A 23,038-nucleotide genomic window follows, 5' to 3' on the forward strand; every position below is an offset into this window, starting at 1 on the left:
TCATATAGTTATAAAAGTAAAAACTTCTACACGACTGTAGTGAAGGACGGTTAGGGAAATTTAATTCCCAAAGGTGGTGGGATTGTGAATCCCACCAAGTCGTTGGCAGTGCATCAGTGAGTGGTCATAATGTTTGCGTTCTTTTACAACATTCTTACTACTCCAGCTTATCGTTCGTGCCATATTAATTTTTAAAACCAACTTGTACCTTGACTTGGTTGAAGTAAATTATAAGTGGTGAAAATTTTAGTGAAGATTAGAAAACCGAAACACTGCTGGCATTTAAATTACAATTGTTGGGGTTCAGATATTGGGAAACACTTCTAATGCTGAAACTGAATTGAAAAAAATATTTAAACTATCACCTTATCGTCTCAGTTTTTTTTATCTCTACGCGGCATTTTCTTGTGCTGAACTGTTTTTACGGGGTGTAGTTCCGGAGGTCTTGGAGTATAACGCCATGAGTCAGCTTTCAAACCACTGCAGTTGCATTCCCATATGTTGGATTTTGTGAAAGCTTAATTACATGAATGCGGCGAAAGTGACAACAAATGATTTTATATGGGGCGATCAAAAATTTCCTTTTCGAAGGCCGCGCATTCCAGAATCAGTATGCCAGTCGGGCAAAATTGCCGTCAGCTTTGTCGCAATCATTCCACCGACGCATCATGTTGAAGGTACCTGTTTATTACAACACCGTGTCCTGTTGCGTGAAGAAGTCCGTAACTGCTTGCTGCACATCGTCCACTGAGAGATATCGTCGGCCCTTTAATTCCCTTTTTAAGGAACCGAAGGCTTTATAATTCGTGGGGAGAGATTTGGACTGAAGAGCGGGTGCTCATATGCCCGCTACTTGAGTTCTGCGTTACGACATTTGCGATATGGGGACGTGCGCTATGATGAAGCAGCCGCACCGCTTGTCGCAATTTTCCACAACGGTGCTTTTCGACAGACATGCTGCTACCGGCGTTTCTCCTTCCGCAGCCAAGAAAAGAGTAACAGCAAGTTGATCCTGTTTGGACACATCTGGTAATAACGTCACCACAGTTCAGGTTTCCACATTTACCGTACGCTCGTTGGAAGGACACGAATGCCATACTAATCCTTTGTCTGCATGTCGGAGTCGAGGTACGTTGCATAAACGCTGCAGCAACGGCCTCTGGCGGAAACTAAATTGCACTCAACTCCCATATTGTAATTATTAATATTTTTGGTAGGTTCACTAAATACAGCTCAAGAGCTCAGACGAGAAATACGCTACGCGGGGTTTAAAATGCAAGTTAACAGTGAGACATATCTTAGTCGGTGTAAATATACACAGCGAAACGAATGTTATGAATTATTACCCGAGCTAACGTGTTGCACTTCCTTCATAATTAGTAACTGATGTAGGTAGATTACATCTCGTTGCGCTGCGCTGTTTCACTGACACGACTCCCACAAGCACATGCTTTACTTTGTACTAACTGTTGAAGCAACTGGTAGCAGCGTACGCTGAACCCGTCACAGTCTGGTGGAGCCGCCCCTGCGTATAACTCGTCCGACGACCAAACTGACAGGCGTGTGTTGCGGGCAGCGACAAATGAAGGCGCAAGCCGCTTGGTCGGTCGTATCGGAAATGCCATTAACGCAACGCGGCAATATCTCACACCCCCGACCGCATTACCTGTACGGTGTGGGAAATGCCCGCCATTTGCCTACCACGTCCGCTTCCTACACGTGGCGCCGTTGACAATTTCTTTACGACGAGAATGTATTGAACCTACTTTCCCCCCTTTCCTGCAGACCCATTTGCAGAAGAGTGATCACTTAGGCTGACCAACACATCAATTTCCGGTAGCTTTCGTGGCACTAACATCATTACTGTCCATCCACCACCGTGGCAACACGAGGCAGGAACGTTACTCAATTCTTATATTGACTTAATAATGATATTCAGTAACTGATGGCTGTACCGCGATGCTATTCGTGAAACTCCACTTTGAGTACCCCACATGAAATGACATAATTGTGTTGACTTATTTATGGCAGAATGGTTTTAATGTGGAGAGACTACTGCCGTGATACACGGTTGATGTTAAAATCGAAAATAATGGTACAGCAGTCTCCAGTGACGTCATTCAGGATGAAAGGTAAGCAAAGTTAATGTTTGTCTAAGACGAAGTCATTAGGTATGAGGGACACACTTACACTGGAGAAGAACGGACAAGGAAATTGCCTGTGTCGTTTCAAAGGAATCATCCCGGATTTATGATAATCGAGGTTCAAATGGCTCTGAGCACTATGGGACTTAACATCTGTGGTCATCAGTCCCCTAGAACTTAGAACTACTTGAACCTAACTAACCTAAGGACATCACACACATCCATGCCCGAGGCAGGATTCGAACCTGCGACCGTAGCGGTCACGCGGTTCCAAACTGAAGCGCCTAGAACCGCACGGCCACAACGGCTGGCACGTGATAAGCGAGGAAGAAAACCGATATCTGGATTGTGGGCCCTGGATATGAATTGCTGCTCTTCCGAAGACAAGTCCAGTATCCTGCCACTGCCACCTCGCTTGGTGGCGCCCTTTAGAGCGTAAATGTCATCTACGTTTACACGCTTCCGTTTTACACTTGAAAATAAATTTATAAATATAATTTGAATGTGTATAGTCATTTGTTGCTAGAATGTGCATTTTTAACAAGTCTGCATTGATTTTTGTATTAGGCTTGGGTGAATATCAGATGGTGGTCATATTTTCCATTTCGAAGCTTCCCCCATTTTCATGGTGCTGTTTTGTGTAGACGAACTCTGTTCAAACAGCGATCAGTGTTTCACCTCGGACTCCAAACCATCTCTGTGATAAAAGAAAGGAAATTTATAATATAAAACTCGGTTACTGCAAAACCGTGAGTCGACCTGATTTAGTACTACCGCATTTCTGGTAGTATTAGCTTCATCAGTGAGTCCTAGACTTAACATAGATAATTCTCCTAAATGCGTGGTTAGACACTGAGTGACACCTACACTGCCGTAAGCTACAGAATAGCCTTCGCTTAGGTACTGGAGTGAAATTTAGGGTTAAAAAGACGTAAACATCGTGTTATCAATCGCATCGGTTTTTAAAAAGGAACTAACTGTGGGTAATGGACATATACAGCAGAAGCAGTTTGGTATACGATTATAGTTATGGTGCGCTTATCCCAAGCAGACACGTATTGGTAGCCACACGAACATGTAAGCTGTCCGTTGATTATAAGACAAATGTACGTATCGCAAAGGCCCGCTGTGTACATTTAGAGACTCAGTTAAGCTGTCCGTTGATTATAAGACAAGCGTACGTATCACAAAGGCGTGCTGTGTACATTTAGAGACTCAGTAAAAAGGGCTAGGCATAACAAATATCTACTACCTGCATCACACATACAGTGGAGGGGGAATGGTGCAAGGTGGAAACGCTTGTGATGAGGTTCGTTGCAGTAACTGTTTATTTTTCCATTTCCTCGTGGAAAAGATGAGCAACAGAAGCATGATACAATGTGGAGTATACAGGTCCGCCGCTCTGGCCTCCGATTGGCCAATCGTCACCACCGACAGCCATGTCATCCTCAGCCAATGGGGTCATGGGATATGGTGTGAAGGGGCGTGGGGTGAGCACACAGCTCTCTCGATCGTTGCCGACTTTGCAGACCTAGTAACCGCTGCTTCTTATTCAAGTAGCTCCTCCGTTGGTATCACCATGCTGAGAGTTGACCTAGTTCCAGTCCTCTCGCCAAGGAAACATCCCAGGCAGTACGGGCAATACAGGCAATTGAACTTGGGTCAACCGCGATGACGGCTCGTCTGCGGAGGCGAACACCGTACGGAGTAATAGTGATATCTAGTGCTAAGGATGACGGAGAAGGCTGAATGCATCAATCTGAAATGGGGAACCCTGGTCGACAAACTATTGGCTTGAAAGATATAAGCCATCCATTCGTACTTTTATCATTGCGATCGACCACAGTAGATTTGAAATTTTCTCATTTTCTTCTTTTTCTTTCAAAAGGCTAAGCCCTGTCTCCGCAGCAACGGCTTGCTCTCTTCGACAGACATGTGCATTTCCATATATGACGAATATCTTTCTCTGCCTCGTGATGACTGGGTGTTGTGTGATGTCCTTAGGTTAGTTAGGTTTAAGTAGTTCTAAGTTCTAGGGGACTGATGACCATAGATGTTAAGTCCCATAGTGCTCAGAGCCATTTGAACCATTTGACGAATATCCCATCTCACTGATTATATTTTTTAAATAAAATGTTCTCGATCGGTCCCTCATTTTCCTCGCTACGATTTTATGTTGAAAAACTTTAAACGTGTGATTGAGTGACCAACGAGTTTTGCTTTGTGTTGGCTGGTAGCTGTAATTAGTCCTTTCTTCTCCCCTAGTTCCTGTAAAACCATCTCATTCGTTTTTCTGTCAGTCGAACTAGTTCTTGTAATTCTCCTGAATTGTCTGAATCTACCGGTGGCAAATCTAGCAGAAAGCCTCTCAATTGCTTCAATGCCTTTCTTTGATCTGACCTGGCGAGGATCCCAAACACTCGAGTAGTACTCAAGAATGGGTTGCACATGCTTTCTATACGCTTGCTCCTTTATAGATGAACTGGAATTCTTCCAATAAACGGATGTCGACCATTTGCCTTCCTGCTCGTTCCATTTCATATCGCTTTGCAACCTTATGCCCAGATATTTAATCGACGCCTGTGGAAAAGCAGGACACCACTACTGTTGTATTTAAAAATTATAGCATTGCTTTTCCTGCTCATCTGCATTAATTTACATTTTTACATATTTAGAGCAAGCTACCATTCAGCATAGAAAGTAGGAAATCTGCTCAAATCATCTAGTGTCTTCCTACAGTCACTTAAAGAAGACTTTGTCCCATACACTACAACGTCATTAGCAAACAGTTGCAGATTTCTGCACATCCCATTTGTCAGATCGTTTATGTACTCGTTTATAGAAAACAAAAGCGGACCTATTAAACTTCCATGGATCAGTCCTGACGATGCATTCGTCGTCGATGAGCACTCGCCTTCCAGGACATAGTACTAGGTTTTATTACTTAAACAATACTTGTTTACAGTTGCGTTCCGCGGTTTCTCTGCGGAGATGAAATTGTCGCACAAGGTTCCGTTGTGCCCTTTCGAACAACCTTGGTGTTTTTTGAACAACCTCACAACAAAGAGAAATGTGACCAGGAAATCGTCTTCAGCCTCGACAGATATTCGTATACAAGACTTTTCACACGAACGCACAACAAAAAATCAAGTGGGCTCAGATCGAATCAACAAGATCGCCACGAAACAGGACGCCCTTATCCTAGCGACCTTCCATTTCATTGCTTCACTGGTCTACGGCGTAAAACACACGTCTCTGTCGTGATGTGCTGTAGACAGACAAGAGATATAGAAGAGCAAGTGTGGTGTCACTGGGAAGATAGGCGTCGGGCAGTGTCGCGTGCGTGCCATCTGGAAGAGACTGAGCGGGTCGCTGGGAGCGGAGACTTGTCGTGGGCAGTCTTAATATAGCTATGGGAAGAGGCCTAGGCGCGTGTCGCCGCTATTTGTGGGGGTGCAGCCGGCCGCCAGCCACGCTACGCTTCCGTCGGCCGTAACTCGGTGCCGATGTCTCGCGTTGCCCAAGAGGCGGCGAGAAGGCCTTGCTTTACTGAAGCAGGATACGGCGCCACCGTCTGCATCTGGCGTGCTAGACGAGCACGTAACAAGGCACTGGGCAGAGACTCCTTCTACTCGGTGCCCAAACTAAAATTCACGACGACGGAGACAACAGGTACAGTTCGGTAAGCAGCCAAGTGCCGGATATGTACAGGGTATATCAAAATGAAACATCGGATTTGGCACCTCTATGTTTTTTAAACTAATAAACGTATACAATGAATTTTGTTTTTTGATGAATGGAAAACTCAAAAAGTTTTTTTTTTTTCGTACCTTTCCATAAGGGCAACGGACTTGCCGCAGTGGATACACCGGTTCCCGTGAGATCACCGAAGTTAAGCGCTGTCGGGCGTGGGCGGCACTTGGATGGGTGACCATACAGGCCACCATGCGCTGTTGCAATTTTTCGGGTTGCACTCAGCCTCGTAATGCCAATTGAGGAGCTGCTCGACCGAATAGTAGCAGCTTCGGTCAAGAATACCATCTTACGACCGGGAGAGCGGTGTGCTGACCCCACGCCCCTCCTATCTGCATCCTCCACCGAGATTGACACGGCGATCGGATGGTCCTGGTAGGCCACTCGTGGCCTGAAGACGGAGTGCTTACCTTTCCATAAGTGTTAAATACGTCTCTCCCCCCCCCCCCCTTTTTTGAGATGCTCCGCTTATGTCAGTGCGGTATTCAAATTGTTCGTCCGCAGCTCGTGGTCGTGCGGTAGCGTTCTCGCTTCCCAGGCCCGGGTTCCCGGGTTCGATACCCGGCGGGGTCAGGGATTTTCTCTGCCTCGTGATGACTGGGTGTTGTGTGCTGTCCTTAGGTTAGTTTGGTTTAAGTAGTTCTAAGTTCTAGGGGACTGATGACCATAGATGTTAAGTCCCATAGTGCTCAGAGCCATTTGAACAATTTTTTTTTTTCAAATTGTTCCCACACTGCAGCGAGCGTGTTTTGAGTTACAGATTCCACAGCTGCTGTTATACGATGTCTCAGTTCATTCATTATTGACGGTAACGGAGGTACATAAACAGAGGCTTTTATAAACCCGCTACGGTCGCAGGTTCGAATCCTGCCTCGGGCATGGATGTGTGTGATGTCCTTAGGTTAGTTAGGTTTAATGAGTTCTAAGTTCTAGGCGACTGATGGCCTCAGAAGTTAAGTCACATAGTGCTCAGAGCCATTTTATAAACCACCCCGAGAAATAATCGTATACACTCAGGTCTGGTGACCTTGGAGAACAGTAATGTAAGGCTGAATCATTTGGCCCAGTGCGACCGATCCATCGTTCAGTAATCCTTTCATTTAAAAATTCCCGCACTTCCAGATGTGGCGGTGCCCCATCCTGTTGGTAAATGAAGTCGTTTGAATCAGTCTCCAACTATGGGAAAAGAAAGTTCTCCAGCATATCGAGACATGTGCTCCCTGTAACAGTGTTCTCGGCAAAGAAAAATGGACCATACACCTTTTCCCGTGAAACTCATGTTGTACAACTTCATTTGGTCGTTCCGTACCCCATATTCTCACTTTATGACGGTTCACCTTCCCAGTTAAATGGAATGTTGCCTCGTCACTAATCACTAAGCGTCGAAGAAAACTGTCGTCCTCCGTCTTGCCAAGAACGAAATTACAGAGCTCCACACGTTGTTTGTCTCCTTCACGAAGAGCTTGCATTAGCTGAATTTTGTATGGTTTCATGTTGACGCAGTACACGCCAGACGGACATCGCGGACATTTTCAGCTGTCGAGCTGCACGGCGAACAAATTTCTGCTGTCTCGTTGCGAAACTACGGCTGATGCGTTCGACGTCTGTGTCAGACACTCGGGAACGGCGCGGCGATTTGCCTTTACACAAACAACGTGTTTCTCGGAATTGTTCACGCCATCGTCTAATGCAGCGTGCTGTAGGAGGATCATCCATACCTAGTACGAAAGTCGCGCTGAACTGTTTATTACTGACGCTACTGCGCAAAGATTAGAACACAAGGTCCGCAGCTCGTGGTCGTGCGGTAGCGTTCTCGCTTCTCGCGCCCGGGTTCGATTCCCGGCGGGGTCAGGGATTTTCTCTGCCTCGTCATGACTGGGTGTTGTGTGATGTCCTTAGGTTAGTTAGGTTTAACTAGTTCTAAGTTCTAGGGGACTGATGACCATAGATGTTAAGTCCCATAGTGCTCAGAGCCATTTGAACCATTAGAACACAAAACGCTTTCTATTGTCCCGACATCATTATTACTAGAACAGAAGTGGCGCACACTGCTGCTACGTAGCGGGAACCATGTAAAACGCGAGAATTTGCTCTTCCCAACGGCACGTTGTTGACGCATATTTCGTAAATAACTCAATAGTTATGATTTTTTTAAAAATCGCATGATTCTTTTTGATACACTCTGTTTATTGACTGAGTACGATGTATCCAGGGGTATGATTGTGCTTCTGTCCGTGTTTGTTCTCTTCAGTGTTGCAATGAATGTTGAAACTGAGCCCCGTTAACTTGAACACAGCGCCGGTACTGACGTAGATGGACGTCCGTGTTCGATGGAACAAGTGTTGCTGTTCCATGTGTGTGTGTCGCTGCACAAATTCTACAAGAAATCTTGCAAATAATTCCTCTTCTTGCTTGGTGAAGGAGTCGGAGTTGACCCTCAACAAAAACAAATGTAACGTATTACGAATACGTTGACAGAAAGACCCTTTATTGTACGATTACACAATGCAGAACGATCACTGGAAGCAGTTACTTCGAAAAAATATCTATGACTATGTGACGGAGCGATTTGACACGGAACGACAACGTAAAATCAATCCTGGGTAATACTGATGCCAGGCTGAGATTAATTGGAAGCCCCGTCAAAAACTGTAGTTCCTCAACGAAGGAGGTAGCTCACAAAGAATTCGTCCGACCAATACTTGGAATAATGCTCGTCAGTGTGGGATCCGCACCAGATGAGATTGATCGAGGAAATACGGAAGATCCAAAGAAGAGAAGCACATTTCGTTACAGGTCCGTTTAGTAAGCGCGAAAGCATCACGGAGATGCTCAGACAACTCCATTGGCGCCGGCCGTGGTGGCCGAGCGGTTCTAGGCGCTTCAGTCTGGAACCGCGTGACCGCTACGGTCGCAGGTTCGAATCCTGCCTCGGGCATTGATGTGTGTGATGTCCTTAGGTTAGTTAGGTTTAAGTAGTTCTAAGTTCTAGGGGACTGATGACCACAGATGTTAAGTCCCGTAGTGCTCAGAGCCAGCCAACTCCATTGGCAGACGCTGCGAGAGAGGTGTACTGCATCACGCTATGGTCTATTGATAAAATCCCGAGAGTGTACGTTCCTAGAAGTTACACAATATGTCGCTTCCTCCTTCGTATATCTCGGGAAAATACCATGAAGATTAAATTAGAAAGATTCGAGCCCACGCGGACGCTTGCTAGCAATCGTTCTTCCTGCGAATCTTACGCGACAGGAACATGAAAAAGGGAAAGTGGGACGGGTACAGAGTATCCTCCGCCACACACCGTCACGTGCTTTCTCATGCGTAGTGCGCGCTCGATATGCTTTTGCTACATCTTATTACTTAAACAAATATTTTTGTTTTTCGCTTTGTCGTAATTTTTGTCAGTTCAGGCTCTGAATTTTTGAACGCTCTATATAGGGTGAATATTAATAAAACCGACAAACTGCAGGGACGGAAATGGAGGAAAAAAGGTCCTATAAACATGTGCCTGGAAATGGATCGTTGCCACGGTAGTTACGAAAGTTCCTCTGATGACATGCCCCGTGTTCCTTGTGTGTTGCAGAATGTGTGATCATCGCAAAGTACTGTAAGCAGCAGAATGGTCCGGTACTCATGTCGGGAGCAAGCTTGGACAAAGTGTGGCTCCCATTGTCTCTAATCGATCTCTTTCTTTCGTTATCCGTTGGACCGAACCAGTTTCCTTCTGATGTTGTCTTACGGACGACGTAGGACTTACCAGCGCGTACGCCGCAGCAACTCTGGCTTTAGCCTCTTCAGTTACAAGTCTCTCTGGGGGTGCAGCAACCCTTTCGTGAGTAACCGAACCTGTACGCAACAAAGTCGCATGCAGTGTCTTTACTATTCTCACGTCCAAAGTTGCGTGTCTTCCCCTCTCCCGTATCCACCATTGTTGCACCATTACCGGCGACTGCCATACTTCCATCTCCTGGTTGCAATCCGAGCACGGTCAGAAACGTGTAATCTCTGTGCCATCTTCACTTAATTCGTGGTTAGGGCCGCAACAAATAACAGATACGTAACAGTTACGTAATGGCATAAATAGAGCATAATATAGTGGTAGAGCAATTGATCTTACGTCGTTTGTGATAGGACAGCAGTAAAATAAAAATAGAGATATAATAATGCATGACCCTGTAGATTTCGAATACATTTGTAAGAACAGTGAGAAGAACAATGTTACGTACTGAAGCCAGTGGCGGTTAATAAGAGCACATTCGCCGTTATCTTGCAACGGGCTCGTTTGCTCGCTCGTGTTTAGTAGAACACTGCTACTCCGGTATACTTCCACATATGTCAGTTTTCGGTAGTAATTGTCGACTACCCTGTGTATACAATAACCAGTTTTTATTATAATATCTAAGGATAAATAAATAATAAATCTCTCGTGGCTCACGGCTTGGAGCAAGTATATGTATCTGGCGCCATTTCAGTCAGGGGCGTATCACCTTACATGGATGCTGTCCGACATAATTGAACCCAGGTCCACCGAAAGAAAAGCATGAAAAATACCATTTTGCTACGGAGGGGCACGATTATTCAGGGTGGGGCAGTAGTCGCTAGTAATCTCTTAAACTTTGTTTGCCTAGCGTAGCGTTAGTCATTTAAGACCTTCACTAGTACCTATAAGTCAGTTGACACTAACGGTTTTAGGTTGTCATGTTTTTTGTTATCTCACGAACAGTGAACAGAAAGTTAGCTGCAGAGCAGGCTCTTTTTGTATTGAAAAAATGATGGACTCATGACCATAATTACAGTGATGTTTGTGATATATTTACGGAACGCATTCCAGACTTCCAACCTCCATCTCGATAAGCTATTCGCAAATTAAATTTAATATTTGAAGAGATTGGCCCCATAGAGCATTTCTCGTTCACGTAGGTCTAAGTCTGTTACTAAAAAGAGAATCTTAATGTTGGCACACAATGTTTCTTACAATCACCGACTAAATCTTACCGAAAAGCGTCCAACGCCCATGGACTAGTAAGAACAAGCCCACTAAGGATTCAGAAAAAGAGAAAATGAGACGATGTAGGACTACTTCCTTTCAAGGCCTAATCCAGGCAGGGTATGGAATTGTGCGTGTTGCGCACACTGCGACAACAAGCCGGGGTCAGGGCGAGGAAGGAGGCGCCAAACGATTTATTGCTTGCGTGGGAAAATAGTCTCGAACTAATTGTCTTCCTCGGGTTTCGAGCAAAGAGTGAACCATCAGTTTCGATGAGAAAGCAACTGTCTGTATGCCTCGGTTTGCGCCCTAATCTGCCTTACTTTATTTTCGTTGTCCCTACGCGCGGTATGGGCAGTGTCCTTGCCGCAGTGGATACACCGGTTCCCGTGAGATCACCGGAGTTAAGCGCTGTGGGGCGTGGTCGGCACTTGGATCGGTGACCATCCCGGCCGGCACGCGCTGTTGCCATTTTTCGGGGTGCACTCAACCTCGTGATGCCAATTGAGGAGCTACTCGACCGAGTAGTAGCGGCTTCGGTCAAGAATACCACCTTACGACCGGGAGAGCGGTGTGCTGACCCCACGCCCCTCCTATCCGCATCCTTCACCGAGGATGACACGGCGGTCGGATGGTCCGGGTAGGCCACTCGTGACCTGAAGACGGAGGTAGTGAGTGCTACGTGTGGTATACGAGGGTGGCAATAGAATTGCTGCGCCTTCCTTATTGAATAACGGTTCTCAAAATTTATCCAGCCACTTTCTTCTAAATATTTTCATTTACTTTCCCAGAATATTTGTGCTATTGTTCGAAGGGGAGCGGGGGATATCCATGCCGAGTTATCGTGATCCTAGCATCGCTTCTTTGAGTTCCTTCGATGTCAAGCCTATTTGATAAGGACTCCAAACACTGGAGAAGAACACTAGTAATGGTCGTGCTGTGCTTTCCCAGAACTTTTCTAGGTTTCCCATTCGTCTTCCCCACTAGTGGTTTTATCTGTTTTTCAATTTCTAGTGTTTTTAAAGGACCAAGATAAGTAAACGCACTCCACAACGTCCCGCACGGCTTCCAAGATAGTTCCTGGTGGAAGTAGCCTGCCTATACACACACGCTCAGACATACACAATGTGATCAAAAGTATCCGGATACCTGCCTGAAAATGACTTACAAGTTCGTGGCGCCCTTCATCGGTAATGCTGGAATTCAGTATGGTGTTGGCCCACCCTTAACCACGATGACAGCTTCCACTCTCGGAGGCATATGTTCCATCAGGTGTTAGAAGGTTTCTTGGGTAATGACAGCCCTTTCTTCACAGAGTGCTGCACTGAGGAGAGGTATCGATGTCGGTCGGTGAGGCCTGGCGCGAAATAGGCGTTCCAAAACGTCGCAAAGGTGTTTGCATTATTCAGGTCAGGACTCTGTGCAGGCCAGTCCATTACAGGGATGTTATTGTCATGTAACCCTTCCGCCACAGGCCTTGCATTATGAACAGGTGCTCGATCGTGTTGAAAGATGCAATCGCCATCCCCAAATTGCTCTTCAGCAGTGGGAAGCAAGAAGGTGCTTAAAACATTAATGTGATAGTGCCACGCAAAACAACAAGGGGTGCAGCTCCCCCTCCATGAAAAACACGACCACTCCATAACACCACTGCCTCCGAATTTTACTGTTGGCAGTACAAACGCTGGCAGATGACGTTCACCGGGCAGTCGCCATACCCATACACTGCCATCGGATCGCCAAATTGTGTTCCGTGATTCGTCACTCCACACAACGTTTTTCCACTGTTCAATCGTCCAATGTTTACGCTTCTTACACCAAGCGAGACGTCGTTTGGCATTTACCGGAGTGGTGTGTGGCTTATGAGCAGCCACTCGACCATGAAATCCAAGTTTTCTCACCTCCCGCCTAAATGTTACAGTACTTGCAGTGGATGCTGATGCAGTTTGGAATTCAGTGTGATGGTCTGGATAAATGTCTGCCCATTGCACATCTCTTCAACTGTCGGCGGTCTCTGTCAGTCAACAGATGAGGTCGTCCTGTACGCTTTTGTGCTATACGTGTCCTTCACGTTTCCACTTCACTATCACATTGGAAACAGTGTACCTAGTGATGTTTAGGAGTGTGGAAATCTCGCGTACAGACGTATAACACAGGTGACACCCAATCACCTTACCACGTTCGAAGATTGAGTTCCGCGGAATGCCACATTCTGCTTTCTCACGATGTCTGATGACTACTGAGATCATTGATATGTAGTACCTGGCAGTAAGTGCCAGCACAATGCAGCTAATATGAAAAACGTATGTTTTTGAGGGTGTCCGGATACTTTTGATCACATAATGTTCCTCCCAGCTGTGAATCATTGTAATTGAACGAAGACAATGAAAACAAATAGAATTTTACTTCGTGGGAGGATAAGTTTACCCAAAGAGTGTTGAAAAATCGAATGAAATAGATATTAGTTTTGTGTAGCGATTTAAAAACAAGACCGAGAAACCGAAAACGGAAATATCACAGAATAATAAAAATGAAAAATCAGAGTTCATTTAGACAGCGTTTGCATTAGAATCACAAGTGCAAGAGTACAGGAATTATCATGTTTTTTCACCTATTTTCTTTATTAGTAACTGTAAGGACAGTAAGTGAGCTGTGAATAAGACTTTCGCTAACGGCGATTTAGATTGCACTCGGAAAACTGAAGTGACAAATGATGGATGTGTATTCGGACCTGTGTTACCTGCAACTTGAGTGAATTCTGTATATCATGAAGACAACTCAACAACCGTCGCATATGACTTCATTTGAAACGACTGAAAATCAGAACATGAGTTCTCTCATTAGAAGACTTTTTTTCTTCTGACAAGCGTTTTACAAAGAACAAATTGAAAATGTGGTATGCTTGATTATGCGGCAATCATAGTAGTGAAAGTGTTGCAAATGTTCGCCCTGAAAACGGGACAACGGCTGTCAAAAAATCTGTAAATGTCAACGACAGCGGAGAAAAACATGAGATAGAGCGCAAATCAGACGTTTTCTTGAATTTCGCTCCTCTGATCAATGTACGTGTGCCTTAGGAAGCCACTCTGACTTTGTGATTGTTCGTCTGGAGACGCATTCTAATAACACTTAGGAAATACAAGATCGATTTAAAAATCTGTTTCATTAAAATGCTGAAATCCTAGACGTTTACAATTCAGATGACTGTGATATATACGCAAAGTGAGGTTGATAAATGACTTAAAACAGACAGCTACAACTATGTTATTTGTACTTGCCCTGAGCATTCATTATGTGGACTATAGTCAGTTGTATGTTGCAATTTTTGCACCATTGCTTCGCGCTTGGAACGCAGCCGATTGCCGTAGTGAGTGTGATATCGATATGGATTTTATGCCTGTTACACAACTGAGATATATGAAAAAAATCACTGTTGAATTCAGCCGTGTGTAAGTGACTTGTGATTGAATTTTGTCACGGGTATGTTTGTTCAGACCCGTTCGTGTCCATGGAAAGCCACGACATCTTTTCTGCACCTTCGTGACGCGACACTAAAGTTGAGGTAATTAATTAGCCATGTAGAGAAGTGAATGAATGCAGCTGCTCCGACTTGCCGGCAGTCTACTAGACGACACATCCAGCGAGCCGCCAGCCCAGCCAGTGTGTAATGCAATATTCTATTTCAGGCGCGAGAGCACGGCGGGCTGAAGGGTCGAAGGGCCACTGCCGGTGGCCGCCACTCCACGCGAGCGCTGATGACCAAGTCATCATCATCATGATGACGATGATTCAGAACACTGTGCCCTGTGAGCGACCCGATCGATCGTTCGTTCGTGTGCTGTGACTCTTTTTTTCCTTTTTTCTCTTCATCTTCATTAGTTTGTTTTAATATTTACCTTTTTTTTACTTGCACGGTGGTGTCGTTTGCTGTGGAGGTTGAAGGTTTTATGTTTTACATTTTTTTTGGTGGGTTTTAATTGCTGTTGATGTTGGTTTAGGCTGGTGTGATTGTTTTTTTATATTTATATAATATTTGGCTCCTTACTTGATTCACTGTTGTCATTACATGAGTGTAGTAGGTGTATTGGAGGTTTCAGTGTTGGTTTCCAAGTAGTCTGTAACTTGATAACCAGTGTCACAGATCGCTGTGCTGTATATTGTAATAACAGACAAGTTTTCACCTTAAACCATAGTGTTTGTATAACCGTGAATTAATTTGAAACAGGTCCTTGTTACTTGCCTGGGCCGGGAAAGAAAAATATCACCGTTCTAAGAAAGTGTACCTAACATAATTGTCTTTAACAGTTGTCTCTATAATCTATGATTCTAACATTATCTTGACATTAATTTGCATCCACTTAAAACAGTTAAACATAGAACTTTGCCTGTACTTGTCAATGAGACGCACATACTTGTACGTAACTTCCTCCTATCAGATAACGCATCCGCCGATTGCAAGTACTGTAACGGGATAGCCCACTTCGGGAGAGCACAGTGTAAAAGTGACTCACACGAGTATGGGAATTTGGTTTGTAAGATGGTTGTGTTGCTGTGGAAGCGTGTGGTATTGACGTAGCGTTGGTGTACAGTAGAAGTCTATTAGCTAGCCTGTAACAGAGCAGAACACACACATCCTTCTTACCGTGAGCGTGTGCTGTGTGTGTTTACACCCTATATAGCTGCCGTTCTGTACGTGCCACATCTCTCTCACTCAAACAAGTTTGCTGTGAATTTCTTTCCTGCTTTATTTCCTTCGCTTTATTTTTTTATGGTTGGTTTGAGTGTTTGGTATTGTTGGTATTTTTCGGGGTGCCTATTTTGAACTTGTGCTAAAAGATCTTTGCACATTTTTTTAAACAAATGTAAAATACAAGTGTGATATATTTAATCTTGCACACTATAATGTAGTGTATATATATCTATTTTTTTCTTAGAAGTGCGGCATATATGCACACATAAATTTCTGTGACAGTAAGTGCAAGTCACTAGGTTAAATGGTTTCAATTGGAATCTACATAAGTATTCACTGTGTATCAGCTCTTCCTAGATCATTTTGATTTCCTGTCGCGGATACTGTTGCATACAGACACTTAATAGAAAAAAAAAAACTGCGCACCGCTAAGGAAATATTCGAACAGGACAGAAATTGGTAATGTGATGTACCCCCGACAAGCAAGTGATCACAAGTTCAGAAAAAATGGATTATTTATTCAAGAGAAAGAGCTTTACAAACTTAGGAAGTCAGTAACGCGTTGGTCTACCTCTAGCCCCTTGCGCAAGCTGTTATTGGGATTGGCATTGATTCATAGAACTGTTGGATGTCCTCCTGAAGGATATCGCGCTGAATTACAGGGTGTCCGAAAAGTCTTTCCCTGATTACATAAATTGATAACTCAGGCTAGAAGTAAGAAACAAATATGAAACAGGTGTCTAATTGTTTACAAACTATCAAAGTTTTTTTCACACATCAGTAAACTTCCACATGAGCACCCTTGGTAGCACGTAGCACATCTAGGCGATATTCAGTTTTCGTCCACACATTAGCCAACATCACTGGAGGGATCGATTCAATGATTGTGGTTATCCTTTGCCGCACGGTTTCAAGATCTGGTACACGTGTTCGGTAGACCTCGTCCTTGACATAACCCCATAAAAAGAAGTCTAATGGGGTTATGTCAGGAGAGCGTGAAAGCCAAACCGTTGGCCCATCACGACCAATCCATCGCCCAGGAAAGGTCATATCGAGATAGGCACAGACGTTCAAACCCCAATGAGGCGGTGCACCGTCTTGCTGTAAAAAGACATCGGGGTGATACTGAAGCAGCTGAGGAACAGCATACAGTTGCAACATGTCCAGATACACTGCAGATGTGATGGTAGCTTCAGCGAAGAAGAATGGCCCGATAATTCGATCGTGCAATAGCGCACACCAAACATTCACCTTTGGACTGCCTCTGGTGCACCCCATGACCTCGCTAGGGGATTGTGAACCCCAAATGCGCACATTATGGCGATTCACTACTCCACTAACAAAAAAGGTCGCTTCGTCGGAAAAGGCAATTCGTCTGAGATAACCATCATCGTCCTCAATACGTGATAGCATTTCGACCGCAGAGTCATATCGACGTGTACTGTCATTGGGCAACAAGGCGTGAACGATTTGCACTTTGTATGCACGAAACAATAAACGTTTGTGTAAAATGACATGGAGAGAGCTTTTTGGCATCTGTAATTCACGTGAGGCCCTGCGCACCGATTTCTTAGGACTTTGCAGAAAAGACTGCCTTACAGCTTCCACCCTGTCTGCTGAGGTTCTTGGTCGACCAGACCTCGGAAGGTCAGCAACCGATCCTGTGTTCTTGAACTTCTCATACCAGGCTTTAATGCTCATGACATCAGGTGGATTCCTTCCAAATGTTGTCTGGAAATGTCTCTGCACTGTGGTTGGTGATCGTGTCTCATGGTACCACAGGACACACTGTGCCTTCTCCTGATTGGTTAACATGGCTTCTTGGGCACTGCACCTCATCCACTGCTTCTGTACTGCGAACCTAAAACAGAAAAAAAACTTTGATAGTTGTAAACAATTCGACACAAGTTTCATATTTATATCTTACTTCTAGCCTGAGTTATAAATTTATGTAATCAGGGAAAGTCTTTTCGGACACCCTGTATGTCCAATTGGCGTGTTAGTTCGTCAAAATCCCGAGTTGATTGGAGGGCCATGCCCACAATGCTCCAAACGTTCCCAGTTGGGGAAGGATCCTGCGACCTTGCTTGGCAAAGTACGGTTTGGCAAGCACGAAGACAGGCAGTAGAAATTCTCTCCGTAAGCAAGCTGGCATTATTTTGCTGAAATGTGTGCCCAGGATGGCCTGCCATGAAGGGCAGCAAAACGGGGCGTAGAATATCGTCGACGTACAGCTGTGCTCTAAGAGTGCCGGACGTCACAACCAGATGGGGTCCTGCTACGAAATGAAATGCCACCCCAGACCATCACTCCCGGTTGTCGGGCCTTATGGGAGGCTTCAGTCAGGTTGTATGTCAGTTCAGCCAGTGAGATTCCAGACTGAAGCCCTGTCTCGAGAAGTCCCTGACTGTCGCCCGACATCTACCAGCAATGATCTGGGGCGCCATTTCCTTTCTTAGTAGGGCCCCTTTGGCTTCAATAAGCGCCAAATGTGGACCAGCGCGTTATTGACCTACTCAATTTGTGAAGCCTCTTTCTCTAGTGTAAAAAAATGGATCAAATGGCTCTGAGCACTATGGAGCGTAACTTATGAGGTCATCAGTCCCTAGAACTTAGAACTACTTAAACCTAACTAACCTAAGGACATCACACACATCCATGCCCGAGGCAGAATTCCAACCTGCGACCGTAACGGTCGCGCAGGTCCAGACTGTAACGCCTAGAGCCGCTCGGCCACAACGCCGGCTCTAGTGTACATTATGTAATTTTTCTGAATCTGTAACCATCTTTGTCTTTACATGTACATCACATCTACCGATTTCCGACCAATTCGGTAAATCCTTCGTGGTGCGTCGTTTTCGTTGCTTCGAGTGTATTATTAATCATTTAACGTCGACTGATATTTTAGCTTGTGCGTAGAATTAGCGGGTTAGGCCAGATAATATTCCTGACATTTCACACGATATGCTTAAATGAAAATGAAATGAAGCAGGCAGAAAGGAATACAAACGTCTCAAAAATGAGATCGACAGAAAGTGCAAAATGGCTAAGCAGGACAAATATAAGAATGTAGAGGCGCATACCACTAAGGGTAAGATAGAAACTGCCTACAGGAAAATTAAAGGGACCTTTGGAGACAAGAGAACCACTTGCATGAATATCAGGAGCTCAGATGGAAACCCAGTTCTAAGCAAAGAACGGAAAGCAGAAAGGTGGAAGGAGTATATAGAGGATCTATACAAGGGCGATGTTCTTGAGGACAATATTATAGAAATGGAAGAGAATGTAGATGAAGATGAAATAGGAGATATGATACTGCATGAAGAGTTTGACAGAGCAGTGAAAGACCTAAGTCGCAACAAGGCCCCGGGAATAGACAACATTCCATAAGAACTACTGACAGCCTTGGGAGAGCCAGGCCTAACAAAACTCTACCATCTAGTGAGCAAACTGTATGATACATCAAGACTTCAAGAAGAATATAATAATCCCCAGGCGTTGACAGATGTGAAAATTACCGAACTATCAGTTTAATAAGTCATAGCTGCAAAATTCTAACGCGAATTCTTTGCAGACGAATGGAAAAACTGGTGGAAGCCGACCTCGGAGAAATCAGTTTGGATTCCGTAGAAATATTGGAACACGTGAGGCAATAATGACCCTACGACTTATCTTAGAAGCTAGATTAAGGAAAGGCAAACCTACGTTTCTAGCATTTGTAGACTCAGAGAAAACTTTTGACAATGTTGACTCGAATACTCTCTTTCACATTCCGAAGGTGACAGGGGTAAAATACAGGGAGCGGAAGGCTATTTACAATTTGTACAGAAACCAGATGGCAGTTGTAAGAGTCGAGGGACCTGAAGGGGAAGCAGTGGTTGGGAAGGGAGTGAGACGGGGTTGTAGCCTATCCCCGATGTTATTCAATCTGTATATTGAGCAAGCAGTAAAGGAAACAAAAGAAACATTCGGAATAGGAATTGAAATCCATGGAGAAGAAATAAAAACTTTGTGGTTCGCCGATGACATTCTAATTCTGTTAGAGACAGCAAAGGACCTGGAAGAGCAGCTGAACGAAATGCACAGTGTTTTGAAAGGAGGATATAAGATGAACATCAACAAAAGCAAAACGAGGATAATGGAATGTAGTCGAATTAAATCGGGTGATGCTGCGGAAATTGGATTAGGAAATGAGACGCTTAAAGTAGTAAAGGAGTTTTGCTATTTGTGGAGCAAAATAACTGATTATGCTCGAAGTAGAGAGGATATAAAATGTAGACTGGCGATGGCAAGGAAAGCGTTTCTGAAGAAGAGAAATTTGTTAACATCGAGATAGATTTAAGTGTCAGGAAGTCGTTTCTGAAAGTATTTGTATGGAGTGTAGACTTATATGGAAGTGGTTTAGACTAGAAGAGAATAGAAGCTTTCGAAATGTGGTGCTACAGAAGAATGCTGAAGATTAGGTGGGTAGGTCACATACCTAATGAGGAGGTATTGAATATAATTGGAGAGAAGAGAAATTTGTGGCAGAGCTTGACTAGAAGAAGGGATCGGTTGGTAGGGCTTATTCTGAGGCATCATGGGATCACCAATTTAGTATTGGAGGGCAGCGTGGAGGGTAAAAATCGTAGAGGGAGACCAAGAGATGAATACACTAAACTGATTCAGAAGGATGTAGGTTGCAGTAGGTACCGGGAGACGACGAAGCTTGCACAGGATAGAGTAGCATGGAGAGCTACGTCGAACCAGTCTCTCGGCTGAAGACCACAACAACAACAATGCTTAAAAGGTTTCATATTCACGAAATTTAGAAATGTCAGTACAAAATTCCCCAATTGAACAAGTTTAGGCCCTTAGTTTCGGGGAAAGAGAAAGTCAAATTACGGTTTGCAGAGTCGCACGAGAGTTGTTGCTGGGTTCTCTGCAGTAAAGGGGTTTTGTACACTACCGGTGTGAATCTTTTACGCCGCACTGCGTCATATAAAAAAGTCAGACATCGTTTGTTGTGAAGAGAACCTCAAGATATATTGGAGAATTGTCTAGAGCTGTTAATTAAAGGTAAGTTAGATTGGATGGATAGATCGAATGGCTTATGAAGAAGTACTGAATCGAACTTCGGGAAAAAGAATTTTATAGCACAACCGAACTAAAAGAAGGCTCGGTTAATAGGACACATCATGAGGCGTCAAGGAAATGCCCATTTGGTAATGGAGGAAAATGTGGTACGGTGAATGTTGAAGGGTCCGCAGCTCGTGGTCATGCGGTAGCGTTCTCGCTTCCCACGCCCGGGTTCCCGGGTTCGTTTCCCGGCGGGGTCAGGGATTTTCTCTGCCTCGTGATGACTGGGTGTTGTGTGATGTCCTTAGGTTAGTTAGGTTTAAGTAGTTCTTAGTTCTAGGGGACTGATGACCATAGATGTTAAGTCCCATAGTGCTCAGAGCCATTAAATATTGAAGGAGACCAAGTTTCGAATTCTGCAAACAGTTTCGAATGGATGGAGATAAAGAGACTCGCACAAGATAGACTAGGGTAGAGAGCTGCATCAAACAAGTATCAGGGCTGAAGACCATAACAAAAACAATATGCGTAGCTACATCCTGGCAGATTTCAGCAGAATAATTCTGGCATTCAGTCCAACCTTTATCGTGGTAAATAATGATTACTGAAACACGCATTAATAATCACAATGCAACAACTCAATAGCAACAATACTTAGAACAAGACGAGAGTGTATGGAGATAATCCAATGTAGAGAAGCAAAACTAGTGTAAGAAACAGCAGCAAGGAAAACCACAAACAGCAACATTAGAATTGACTTCCCGTCAACACTAGTGAAGTACGGTAACGTGGCAGTGGTATCCAGCAGTCAGCAGTGACCCTACAGAGGATGTACCAAGAGATGGTCAAAGTCCACATAGCTCGCACACAATTCACGGACGTGCCAAAACGTCATGACTGTCTGGTTAACAGCGTGTTGGTCCATATTTGGAACGAAATTCAGTACTGGTTGTGACATGGATTCGACAAGTCCTTGACAGCTTTCAGGAGATACGTGGCACCAGATATATGCGCACAGAGGTCACACAGTGGTCGGTGGTTTTTGGGCGCAGAGCTGGAATCTGACAACGTCCCAAATGTGTTCCACCAGGCTCAGGTCAGATGAATTTGGTGACCAGGACATCATCATGTTCCTCAAACCATTGTAAACACGATTCTGGCGTTGCGTCACAGGAAGATGGCATCGCCTTCTGTGAAGACATCAAGCATGAAGGGATGTCGGTGGTGTGCAATCATCTCCAGGTAGCCTTGTCGTGGTGCCTACCACTGCCAATACCACGGATCCCATGGAAACCCAGATGAATGTCCCCCATGGCACAATTTTGCCACCATCAGCCTTCGTCCGTTGTGCTTTTCATATTTCGAGAAACCTTTCGGCAGGATGACAGCGTATCCGAACTTGACTGTCGACTTGGTGCAGTAAGAAACATAACAATCTTCCCTGTACAAAGTCGCCTGTGTCAGTGGATTTCCCATTTGCGACCCAGTGTTGTTCGGCTGTTACGATGGTCACGGTTGATTAAGTGAAGCTGACACGCTAGTCACCTAAGTGGCGTGACATCGAAAGACTTTGCATTATTATATTATCATTTGAAACGACATCCATTGGGTACAATTTCACAACTGACGGCGCCGCTTTCGTCAAATGGGGAATTTCCGTTGTTGACGAATGTCTGGAGCAAATGGTGAAGGTGCATCTGTCGTACCGGTGGTGAGAAGAGTATTCTCGAGTCTCTTTACAAGAGTTATTAGGCTCCTTATGAGGACAGCCAGCCATTTTATCCTTGGTTCTCATACGAAGAATGCAGCAGAATATGGCTAGAAGTACTAGCCGGCGTCATCGGGGTGCACTCAACCTCGTGTTGGCAACTGAGAAGCTGCGAGGGTCGTTCAAAATGGTTCAAATGGCTCTGAGCACTATGGGACTTAACATCTGAGGTTATCAGTCCCTTAGACTTAGAACTACTTATACCTAACCAACCAAAATCTGAGATTATCAGTCCCCTAGACTTAGAACTACTTAAACCTAACTAAGCCAAGGACATCACACACATCCATGCCCGAGGCAGGATTCGAACCTGCTACCGTAGCAGCAGCGCGGTTCCGGACTGAATCGCCTAGAACCGCTCGGCCACAGCGGCCGGTTACGAGGGTCGTTCAATAAGCAATGCAACACTTTTTTTCTCGGTCAATTTCGGTCGAAAAATGCGTAGTTTGTTGTGGGACTCCAGCCCCTGTAGGTTCATGGAGTTCCGATCAGTGGCGGCGCTATACGTAGCCTTCAAAATTGGTGTCTGTAACGGAGGTGGGTCCCAAGCAGAGAGCTCTCCCTGAAATCCTTTTAGCGGAAAACCAGAGCACCGCACATTTTCATAGGCGCTTCCAGAATGTCAGCGGAGATCT

The 23,038-nt window shown here is 44.7% G+C and overlaps 1 protein-coding gene and 1 pseudogene across 1 annotated transcript in view; both read left to right on the forward strand.

The window, feature by feature from the left end:
- Window positions 1-23,038, forward strand: part of LOC124761627 (RNA-binding protein 24-B-like) — a 348,530-nt gene that overhangs the window by 265,130 nt on the left and 60,362 nt on the right. The gene's annotated exons all lie outside the window — the stretch shown is intronic.
- LOC124722485 lies at window positions 5,986-6,103 on the forward strand (annotated as a pseudogene).

This window comes from Schistocerca piceifrons, chromosome 1 (assembly GCF_021461385.2).
Source record: "Schistocerca piceifrons isolate TAMUIC-IGC-003096 chromosome 1, iqSchPice1.1, whole genome shotgun sequence".
NCBI lineage: Eukaryota > Metazoa > Arthropoda > Insecta > Orthoptera > Acrididae > Schistocerca > Schistocerca piceifrons.